This window comes from Hyperolius riggenbachi, chromosome 4 (genome assembly GCF_040937935.1).
Source record: "Hyperolius riggenbachi isolate aHypRig1 chromosome 4, aHypRig1.pri, whole genome shotgun sequence".
NCBI classification, from domain to species: Eukaryota; Metazoa; Chordata; class Amphibia; order Anura; family Hyperoliidae; genus Hyperolius; species Hyperolius riggenbachi.
Window position 1 is genome coordinate 471207157 of NC_090649.1, and position 12800 is coordinate 471219956.

The 12800-nt window shown below is 38.0% G+C and overlaps 1 protein-coding gene across 2 annotated transcripts in view; it reads left to right on the forward strand.

The window, feature by feature from the left end:
* SPATA17 (spermatogenesis associated 17) overlaps positions 1–12800 on the forward strand; it is a 262006-nt gene that overhangs the window by 144766 nt on the left and 104440 nt on the right. The gene's annotated exons all lie outside the window — the stretch shown is intronic.

Genomic DNA, 12800 nt, shown 5'->3' on the forward strand with positions numbered 1-12800 from the left:
TGTGTGAGGGCAGATAGCATGACTGCTCTGTAACGGCGCAGGAAAACAAGCGCTCGCGTCAGCACTTTCATCTGCCAAATGGAGAGCGAGAAAGAACCGCTAGACCGCCACGGCTAATTTCCATCGGCTTGTTGTCAGGTCGCGTATTTTCCCAGGATCTTATTGTTCAATTAGAATTCTACCGAGCGCCAGTCTACAACTGAATTAGCCATGTAACATATCCGCAATATCATTCCAGTAAGATTACAGCTATTCTGTGTAGGACACTTTGGCCTCAATTCACCAGAGGAGAGTTAAGGTGCGTACACACATGCGACTATAGTCGTTTGTAACGATCGTTCCCTGATCTTTACCAACGACGATCGTTACAAAAAACGAACCACCGACTATTAAGGCAAACGACGAACGAGCCAAATCGCTACAAAAGAAAGTTCTGTCTCGGCGGATTTTAACTAACGACGATCGTTTGCAAAAGTAGTACATCGTTGGAAACGATCGTTCGTACTAGGCTTGACATGCGCATTTCACTATTTCTCCATGGAACTTCTCATTTTTATGCGCAGGCGCTATAGTTGCTTTCTGTGATGTAACGTTCGTTCTAACGATCAGATCGTTACACACATTTTAAAACTACCTTTACTTAGGTCGTTCTTTCATCAATTAAAATTAAAAGTTCGTTCGTCGTTCTTAACGAACGATCGTTGTCGCATGTGTGTACGTAGCATTAGTAAGTGATAAAAGGTCGGTATTTTACCTCATGCGGTATTTTAACATTTTATTTGCAATTCACCACTGTTCGAGGATAGTTAGAGGAGTGTTCGGTAGTAGACAATAATGGAGCGATATGGATGCGTAAAACGGGCGGTGAATTGATGCCTTTGTCACCGATAGACCAATTACTATTCCATGTGAGGCACCTGGACCTTATTCAATTCACTTTTTCTCTAAAGTTTTCTCCGAAGAGATAATTTTTCATTTTCTGTTTAAAGAAAATCTGTAAGAAAAAAGAACCCTCTGGGGGATACTTACCTCAGGAGGGGGAAGCCTCTGGTTCCTAATGAGACTTCCCCCGTCCTTCTCTGTCCCTCTGTTCCAGCGCTGTCAACCCCCAAACACCAGGGAGGTAATAATTTTCCTACCGCTATCCTGCGCAGGCGCAGTAGTGGCTTTCCGATTGGGTTGAAGCAGAAATAGCCGAGGCTGATCAGGCCTGCTCTACTGTGCAGGTAGAGTGCATGTGATCGGGCTCGGCTATTTCCACCCGAGCCCAATCGGAAAGCTGCTACTGCTCCTGCGCTGGAGGCGGGGAAGGTAAATACTGCATGCCATGCGCTACTCCGCCTGCTCCACAGCCAACATGGTTGTTGGCTCCGGTTTTGGGGGCTGCCTTCCAGCACTGGATAGGACCAGGGAAAGCCTCATTTAGGATCCAGAGGCTTCCCCTCTCGAGGTAAGTATCCCCCAGAGGGCTATTTTTTTCTTACAGTTTAGGTTTAAAATAACTTTTTAGCACTCTGCAATTTCAAAAAATGTACTAAAAAAGTAGGTGAAAAAGTGCTGTCAAAATTATTCTGTGTATTTTCTTGTTTGCTGGTGGCTTTAAAGGCATTTTATTGATAAGATACAGTATAAAAATATCACCTAGGAGAAAAAGTGGCCCTTATCTCTTATAGAACAAAAACTATTCCACATAAGGCACTTTCACTTATAAACCAACAACTATTCCAGATGAAGCAATTTATCACTTATAGACCAACTACTATTCCATGTGTGGCAATGTAACACTGATAGACCAGTAACTTTTCCATATGGAGCACTTTATCACTTATAGAACAACACCATTCCATGTGAGGTACTTTATCACTTATAGAACAACAACTATTCCATGTGAGGCACTTTATCACTTATAGAACAACACTATTCCATGTGAGGCACTTTATCACTTATAGAACAACAACTATTCCATGTGAGGCACTTTATCACTTATAGAACAACACTATTCCATGTGAGGCACTTTATCACTTATAGAACAACAACTATTCCATGTGAGGCACTTTATCACTTATAGAACAACACTATTCCATGTGAGGCACTTTATCACTTATAGAACAACACTATTCTATGTGGGGCACTTTATCACTTATAGAACAACACTATTCCATGTGAGGCACTTTATCACTTATAGAACAACACTATTCTATGTTGGGCACTTTATCACTTATTGAACAACACTATTCCATGTGAGGCACTTTATCACTTATAGAACAACAACTATTCCATGTGAGGCACTTTATCACTTATGGAACAACAACTATTCCATGTGAGGCACTTTATCACTTATAGAACAACACTATTCCATGTGAGGCACTTTACCACTTATAGAACAACAACTATTCCATGTGAGGCACTTTATCACTTATGGAACAACAGTATTCCATGTGAGGCACTTTATCACTTATACAACAACAACTATTCCATGTGAGGCACTTAATCACTTATAGAACAACAACTATTCCATGTGAGGCACCGTATCACTTATAGAACAACAACTATTCCATGTGAGGCACTTTATCACTTATAGAACAACAACTATTCCATGTGAGGCACTTTATCACTTATAGAACTACAACTATTCCATGTGAGGCACATTATTACTTATAGAACAACAACTATTCCATGTGAGGCACTTTATCACTTATAGAACAAGAACTATTCCATGTGAGGCACTTTATCACTTATAGAACAACAACTATTCCCTGTGAGGCACTTTATCACTTATAGAACAACAACTATTCCTTGTGAGGCACTTTATCACGTATAGAACAACAACTATTCCATGTGAGGCACTTTATCACTTATACAACAACAACTATTCCATGTGAGGCACTTTATCACTTATAGAACAAGAACTATTCCATGTGAGGCACTTTATCACTAATAGAACAGCACTATTCCATGTGAGGCACTTTATCACTTATAGAACAACAACTATTCCATGTGAGGCACTTTATCACTTATAGAACAACAACTATTCCATGTGAGGCACTTTATCACTTATAGAACTACAACTATTCCATGTGAGGCACTTTATTACTTATAGAACAACACTATTCCATGTGAGGCACTTTATCACTTATAGAACAACAACTATTCCATGTGAGGCACTTTATCACGTATAGAACAACAACTATTCCATGTGAGGCACTTTATCACTTATAGAACAACAACTATTCCATGTGAGGCACTTTATCACGTATAGAACAACAACTATTCCATGTGAGGCACTTTATCACTTATAGAACAACAACTATTCCATGTGAGGCACTTTATCACTTATAGAACTACAACTATTCCATGTGAGGCACTTTATTACTTATAGAACAACACTATTCCATGTGAGGCACTTTATCACTTATGGAACAACACTATTCCATGTGAGGCACTTTATAACTTATGGAACAACAACTATTCCATGTGAGGCACTTTATCACTTATAGAACAATACTATTCCATGTGAGGCACTTTATCACTTCTAGAACAACACTATTCCATGTCAGGCACTTTATTACTTATAGAACAGCATTATTCCATGTGAGGCAGTTTATCACTTATAGAACAACACTATTCCCTGTGAGGCACTTTATAACTTATGGAACAACAACTATTCCATGTGAGGCACTTTATTACTTATAGATCAACACTATTCCATGTGAGGCACTTTATCACTTATAGAACAACACTATTCCATGTGAGGCACTTTACCACTTATAGAACAACAACTATTCCATGTGAGGCACTTTATCACTTATAAAACAACAACTATTCCATGTGAGGCACTTTATCACTTATACAACAACAACTATTCCATGTGAGGCACTTTATCACTTATAGAACAACAACTATTCCATGTGAGGCACTTTATCACTTATAGAACAACAACTATTCCATGTGAGGCACATTATCACCTATAGAACAACAACTATTCCATGTGAGGCACTGTATCACTTATAGAACAACAACTATTCAATGTGAGGCACTTTATCACTTATAGAGCAACAACTATTCCATGTGAGGCACTTTATTACTTATAGAACAACAACTATTCCATGTGAGGCACTTTATCACTTATAGAACTACAACTATTCCATGTGAGGCACATTATTACTTATAGAACAACAACTATTCCATGTGAGGCACTTTATCAGTTATAGAACAAGAACTATTCCATGTGAGGCACTTTATCACTTATAGAACAACAACTATTCCATGTGAGGCACTTTATCACTTATAGAACAACAACTATTCCATGTGAGGCACTTTGTCACGTATAGAACAACAACTATTCCATGTGAGGCACTTTATCACTTATAGAACAAAAACTATTCCATGTGAGGCACTTTATCACTTATAGAACAACAACTATTCCATGTGAGGCACTTTATCACTAATAGAACAGCACTATTCCATGTGAGGCACTTTATCACTTATAGAACAACAACTATTCCATGTGAGGCCGTTTATCACTTATAGAACTACAACTATTCCATGTGAGGCACTTTATTACTTATAGAACAACACTATTCCATGTGAGGCACTTTATCACTTATAGAACAACAACTATTCCATGTGTGGCACTTTATCACGTATAGAACAACAACTATTCCATGTGAGGCACTTTATCACTTATAGAACAACAACTATTCCATGTGAGGCACTTTATCACTTATAGAACAACAACTATTCCATGTGAGGCACTTTATCACTAATAGAACAGCACTATTCCATGTGAGGCACTTTATCACTTATGGAACAACAACTATTCCATGTGAGGCACTGTATCACTTATAGAACAACAACTATTCAATGTGAGGCACTTTATCACTTATAGAGCAACAACTATTCCATGTGAGGCACTTTATTACTTATAGAACAACAACTATTCCATGTGAGGCACTTTATCACTTATAGAACTACAACTATTCCATGTGAGGCACATTATTACTTATAGAACAACAACTATTCCATGTGAGGCACTTTATCAGTTATAGAACAAGAACTATTCCATGTGAGGCACTTTATCACTTATAGAACAACAACTATTCCATGTGAGGCACTTTATCACTTATAGAACAACAACTATTCCATGTGAGGCACTTTGTCACGTATAGAACAACAACTATTCCATGTGAGGCACTTTATCACTTATAGAACAAAAATTATTCCATGTGAGGCACTTTATCACTTATAGAACAACAACTATTCCATGTGAGGCACTTTATCACTAATAGAACAGCACTATTCCATGTGAGGCACTTTATCACTTATAGAACAACAACTATTCCATGTGAGGCCGTTTATCACTTATAGAACTACAACTATTCCATGTGAGGCACTTTATTACTTATAGAACAACACTATTCCATGTGAGGCACTTTATCACTTATAGAACAACAACTATTCCATGTGTGGCACTTTATCACGTATAGAACAACAACTATTCCATGTGAGGCACTTTATCACTTATAGAACAACAACTATTCCATGTGAGGCACTTTATCACTTATAGAACAACAACTATTCCATGTGAGGCACTTTATCACTAATAGAACAGCACTATTCCATGTGAGGCACTTTATCACTTATGGAACAACAACTATTCCATGTGAGGCACTTTATCACTTATAGAACAATACTATTCCATGTGAGGCACTTTATCACTTATAGAACAACACTATTCCATGTCAGGCACTTTATTACTTATAGAACAACACTATTCCATGTGAGGCACTTTATCACATATAGAACAACACTATTCCATGTGAGGCACTTTATCACATATAGAACAACACTATTCCATGTGAGGCACTTTATAACTTATGGAACAACAACTATTCCGTGTGAGGCACTTTATTACTTATAGAACAACACTATTCATTGTGAGGCACTTTATCACTTATAGAACAAAAACTATTCCATGTGAGGCACTTTATCACTTATGGAACAACAACTATTCCATGTGAGGCACTTTAGCACTTATAGAACAACACTATTCCATGTGAGGCACTTTACCACTTATAGAACAACAACTATTCCATGTGAGGCACTTTATCACTTATACAACAACAACTATTCCATGTGAGGCACTTTATCACTTATAGAACAACAACTATTCCATGTGAGGCACTTTATCACTTATAGAACAACAACTATTCCATGTGAGGCACCGTATCACTTATAGAACAACAACTATTCCATGTGAGGCACTTTATCACTTATAGAACAACAACTATTCCATGTGAGGCACTTTATTACTTATAGAACAACAACTATTCCATGTGAGGCACTTTATCACTTATAGAATTACAACTATTCCATGTGAGGCACATTATTTCTTATAGAACAACAACTATTCCATGTGAGGCACTTTATCACTTATAGAACAACAACTATTCCATGTGAGGCACTTTATCACTTATAGAACAACAATTATTCCATGTGAGGCACTTTATCACGTATAGAACAACAACTATTCCATGTGAGGCACTTTATCACGTATAGAACAACAACTATTCCATGTGAGGCACTTTATCACTTATAGAACAACAACTATTCCATGTGAGGCACTTTATCACTTATGGAACAACACTATTCCATGTGAGGCACTTTATAACTTATGGAACAACAACTATTCCATGTGAGGCACTTTATCACTTATAGAACAATACTATTCCATGTGAGGCACTTTATCACTTCTAGAACAACACTATTCCATGTCAGGCACTTTATTACTTATAGAACAGCATTATTCCATGTGAGGCAGTTTATCACTTATAGAACAACACTATTCCCTGTGAGGCACTTTATAACTTATGGAACAACAACTATTCCATGTGAGGCACTTTATTACTTATAGATCAACACTATTCCATGTGAGGCACTTTATCACTTATAGAACAACACTATTCCATGTGAGGCACTTTACCACTTATAGAACAACAACTATTCCATGTGAGGCACTTTATCACTTATGAAACAACAACTATTCCATGTGAGGCACTTTATCACTTATACAACAACAACTATTCCATGTGAGGCACTTTATCACTTATAGAACAACAACTATTCCATGTGAGGCACTTTATCACTTATAGAACAACAACTATTCCATGTGAGGCACATTATCACCTATAGAACAACAACTATTCCATGTGAGGCACTGTATCACTTATAGAACAACAACTATTCAATGTGAGGCACTTTATCACTTATAGAGCAACAACTATTCCATGTGAGGCACTTTATTACTTATAGAACAACAACTATTCCATGTGAGGCACTTTATCACTTATAGAACTACAACTATTCCATGTGAGGCACATTATTACTTATAGAACAACAACTATTCCATGTGAGGCACTTTATCAGTTATAGAACAAGAACTATTCCATGTGAGGCACTTTATCACTTATAGAACAACAACTATTCCATGTGAGGCACTTTATCACTTATAGAACAACAACTATTCCATGTGAGGCACTTTGTCACGTATAGAACAACAACTATTCCATGTGAGGCACTTTATCACTTATAGAACAAAAACTATTCCATGTGAGGCACTTTATCACTTATAGAACAACAACTATTCCATGTGAGGCACTTTATCACTAATAGAACAGCACTATTCCATGTGAGGCACTTTATCACTTATAGAACAACAACTATTCCATGTGAGGCCGTTTATCACTTATAGAACTACAACTATTCCATGTGAGGCACTTTATTACTTATAGAACAACACTATTCCATGTGAGGCACTTTATCACTTATAGAACAACAACTATTCCATGTGTGGCACTTTATCACGTATAGAACAACAACTATTCCATGTGAGGCACTTTATCACTTATAGAACAACAACTATTCCATGTGAGGCACTTTATCACTTATAGAACAACAACTATTCCATGTGAGGCACTTTATCACTAATAGAACAGCACTATTCCATGTGAGGCACTTTATCACTTATGGAACAACAACTATTCCATGTGAGGCACTTTATCACTTATAGAACAATACTATTCCATGTGAGGCACTTTATCACTTATAGAACAACACTATTCCATGTCAGGCACTTTATTACTTATAGAACAACACTATTCCATGTGAGGCACTTTATCACATATAGAACAACACTATTCCATGTGAGGCACTTTATCACATATAGAACAACACTATTCCATGTGAGGCACTTTATAACTTATGGAACAACAACTATTCCGTGTGAGGCACTTTATTACTTATAGAACAACACTATTCATTGTGAGGCACTTTATCACTTATAGAACAAAAACTATTCCATGTGAGGCACTTTATCACTTATGGAACAACAACTATTCCATGTGAGGCACTTTAGCACTTATAGAACAACACTATTCCATGTGAGGCACTTTACCACTTATAGAACAACAACTATTCCATGTGAGGCACTTTATCACTTATACAACAACAACTATTCCATGTGAGGCACTTTATCACTTATAGAACAACAACTATTCCATGTGAGGCACTTTATCACTTATAGAACAACAACTATTCCATGTGAGGCACCGTATCACTTATAGAACAACAACTATTCCATGTGAGGCACTTTATCACTTATAGAACAACAACTATTCCATGTGAGGCACCGTATCACTTATAGAACAACAACTATTCCATGTGAGGCACTTTATCACTTATAGAACAACAACTATTCCATGTGAGGCACTTTATTACTTATAGAACAACAACTATTCCATGTGAGGCACTTTATCACTTATAGAATTACAACTATTCCATGTGAGGCACATTATTTCTTATAGAACAACAACTATTCCATGTGAGGCACTTTATCACTTATAGAACAACAACTATTCCATGTGAGGCACTTTATCACTTATAGAACAACAATTATTCCATGTGAGGCACTTTATCACGTATAGAACAACAACTATTCCATGTGAGGCACTTTATCACGTATAGAACAACAACTATTCCATGTGAGGCACTTTATCACTTATAGAACAACAACTATTCCATGTGAGGCACTTTATCACTTATAGAACAACAACTATTCCATGTGAAGCACTTTATCACTAATAGAACAGCACTATTCCATGTGAGGCACTTTATCACTTATAGAACAACAACTATTCCATGTGAGGCACTTTATCACTTATAGAACAACAACTATTCCATGTGAGGCACTTTATCACTTATAGAACTACAACTATTCCATGTGAGGCACTTTATTACTTATAGAACAACACTATTCCATGTGAGGCACTTTATCACTTATAGAACAACAACTATTCCATGTGTGGCACTTTATCACGTATAGAACAACAACTATTCCATGTGAGGCACTTTATCACTTATAGAACAACAACTATTCCATGTGAGGCACTTTATCACTTATAGAACAACAACTATTCCATGTGAGGCACTTTATCACTAATAGAACAGCACTATTCCATGTGAGGCACTTTATCACTTATGGAACAACAACTATTCCATGTGAGGCACTTTATCACTTATAGAACAATACTATTCCATGTGAGGCACTTTATCACTTATAGAACAACACTATTCCATGTCAGGCACTTTATTACTTATAGAACAGCATTAATACATGTGAGGCAGTTTATCACTTATAGAACAACACTATTCCATGTGAGGCACTTTATCACATATAGAACAACACTATTCCATGTGAGGCACTTTATAACTTATGGAACAACAACTATTCCGTGTGAGGCACTTTATTACTTATAGAACAACACTATTCATTGTGAGGCACTTTATCACTTATAGAACAAAAACTATTCCATGTGAGGCACTTTATCACTTATGGAACAACAACTATTCCATGTGAGGCACTTTAGCACTTATAGAACAACACTATTCCATGTGAGGCACTTTACCACTTATAGAACAACAACTATTCCATGTGAGGCACTTTATCACTTATACAACAACAACTATTCCATGTGAGGCACTTTATCACTTATAGAACAACAACTATTCCATGTGAGGCACTTTATCACTTATAGAACAACAACTATTCCATGTGAGGCACCGTATCACTTATAGAACAACAACTATTCCATGTGAGGCACTTTATCACTTATAGAACAACAACTATTCCATGTGAGGCACTTTATTACTTATAAAACAACAACTATTCCATGTGAGGCACTTTATCACTTGTAGAATTACAACTATTCCATGTGAGGCACATTATTTCTTATAGAACAACAACTATTCCATGTGAGGCACTTTATCACTTATAGAACAACAACTATTCCATGTGAGGCACTTTATCACTTATAGAACAACAATTATTCCATGTGAGGCACTTTATCACGTATAGAACAACAACTATTCCATGTGAGGCACTTTATCACGTATAGAACAACAACTATTCTATGTGAGGCACTTTATTATAGAACAACAACTATTCCATGTGAGGCACTTTATCACTTATAGAACAACAACTATTCCATGTGAGGCACTTTATCACTAATAGAACAGCACTATTCCATGTGAGGCACTTTATCACTTATAGAACAACAACTATTCCATGTGAGGCACTTTATCACTTATAGAACAACAACTATTCCATGTGAGGCACTTTATCACTTATAGAACTACAACTATTCCATGTGAGGCACTTTATTACTTATAGAACAACACTATTCCATGTGAGTTACTTTATCACTTATAGAACAACAACTATTCCATGTGAGGCACTTTATCACGTATAGAACAACAACTATTCCATGTGAGGCACTTTATCACTTATAGAACAACAACTATTCCATGTGAGGCACTTTATCACTTATAGAACAACAACTATTCCATGTGAGGCACTTTATCACTTATAGAACTACAACTATTCCATGTGAGGCACTTTATTACTTATAGAACAACACTATTACATGTAAGGCACTTTATCACTTATGGAACAACACTATTCCATGTGAGGCACTTTATCACTTATAGAACGACACTATTCCATTTGAGGCACTTTATCACTTATAGAACAACAACTATTCCATGTGAGGCACTTTATCACTTATGGAACAACACTATTCCATGTGAGGCAGTTTATCTCTTATAGAACAACACTATTCCATGTGAGGCAGTTTATCTCTTATAGAACAACACTATTCCATTTGAGGCACTTTATCACTTATAGAACAACAACTATTCCATGTGAGGCACTTTATCACTTACAGGGCTCGATTCACTAAAGCGTGATAACTGCTATCACAGCATTTATCACGCGAGCTGCCGCGCGCAAAGGTTAGCGCGCGAACAGCGTTACTTTGTGTGATAAGCGACGGTTTGCGCTCAATCACGTGCGCATTTCACTTGAAAAGCGCACGCGATTGCATGCAAACCTTCGCTTATCACGCAAAGTAACGCTGTCCGTGCGCAAACCTTGGCATGCTGCAGCTCACGTGATAACTGCTGTGATATCAGTTATCACGCTTTAGTGGATCGAGCCCATAGAACGCAGTCTAATCAGTCTATGGAACACCTTATAGTTGCAGTCCAAGTGACCACAAAGCAAGTAGTGGCTGTTGTTCCATTATGGCCATTATGGAGATATGGCAGCTGCTGGAATTGTTAGCTAAATGTCACAATCGATGACACAATGGGGTGTATGCGATAAACTGCGTTAAGCATAATTACATGCGTATAGCTTATAGTACGGTAAGGGCTCATTCAGATCATTCAGCGCAGATGTCTGTGCGATCGGAGCGCAACACGTATGATCGCACACCATCTGCGCTACTGTGCGCTGCGCTGCAAATCCCATTCACTACAGTGCATGGGATCTGCGCTGCAATTCCCAAAAATGCATGCAGCAGCCCGATAGCTCACCGCACTGCCGCGCAGCGTATATGATGGGAACGGTAGAAGGGCTGTCTATGCCCTTCTACTGTTCTTGCGTGTCGCACACTATGCGCGCTGTTAAAATGCGCACGACAGCACACATAGTCTGAGCGAGGCCCAAGACTTTACGCACGTTTTTTGCTTACAGGAAATCTATAATAAAAAAACAGCCCCAGGGGTGCTTTCCTCGGGAAGGGGAAGCCTCTTGATCCTAATGAGGCTTCTCCTGTCCACCTCCGTTCCTCAGTTGCAGCGCTGGCAGCCCGCCGAACACCGGGGAGGTAAATATTTACAGTATCTACTGCCTGTGCGGTAGAACAGATCCAATCGGGCTCGGTTATTTTTGCCTGAGCCCGATCACAAAGCCACTACTGCGCCTGTGCTGGACCCGGGGGAAGGTAATTATTGCATGCGCTACTGCGCCACTGGCGACATCCTCGACGGCTGTGGTTTCGGGGGAGCCAGTGCTGGAACGGAGGGACAGAGGAGGGTGGGGGAAGCATCATTAGGATCCAGAAGCTTCCCCTTCCTGTGGTATGTATCCTGTGGGGGGAGGAGATAACCTTTAATGCAGTTTATTGCATACACCCCAATATTTCACTTCCTCTGCATAAATAGTGAGTTTTATTTACATTTTGAAAACCATTTATAATGCAAACTACCAAACATCAAGAAAAATATGTTTTGTTTAGGAAGAATGATTTATTTAGTTTTTTTTTTAAACATCTTTTGGAGTCATCAGTATTGCTTGTTTAGCAACATATGTTTAGTGAAGGTTTGGACGTAATTAATTATGCTAATGTGCCGCTGTCAATATGTACTTCATGGGAATGATATACCTGACACCGTATCCCCGT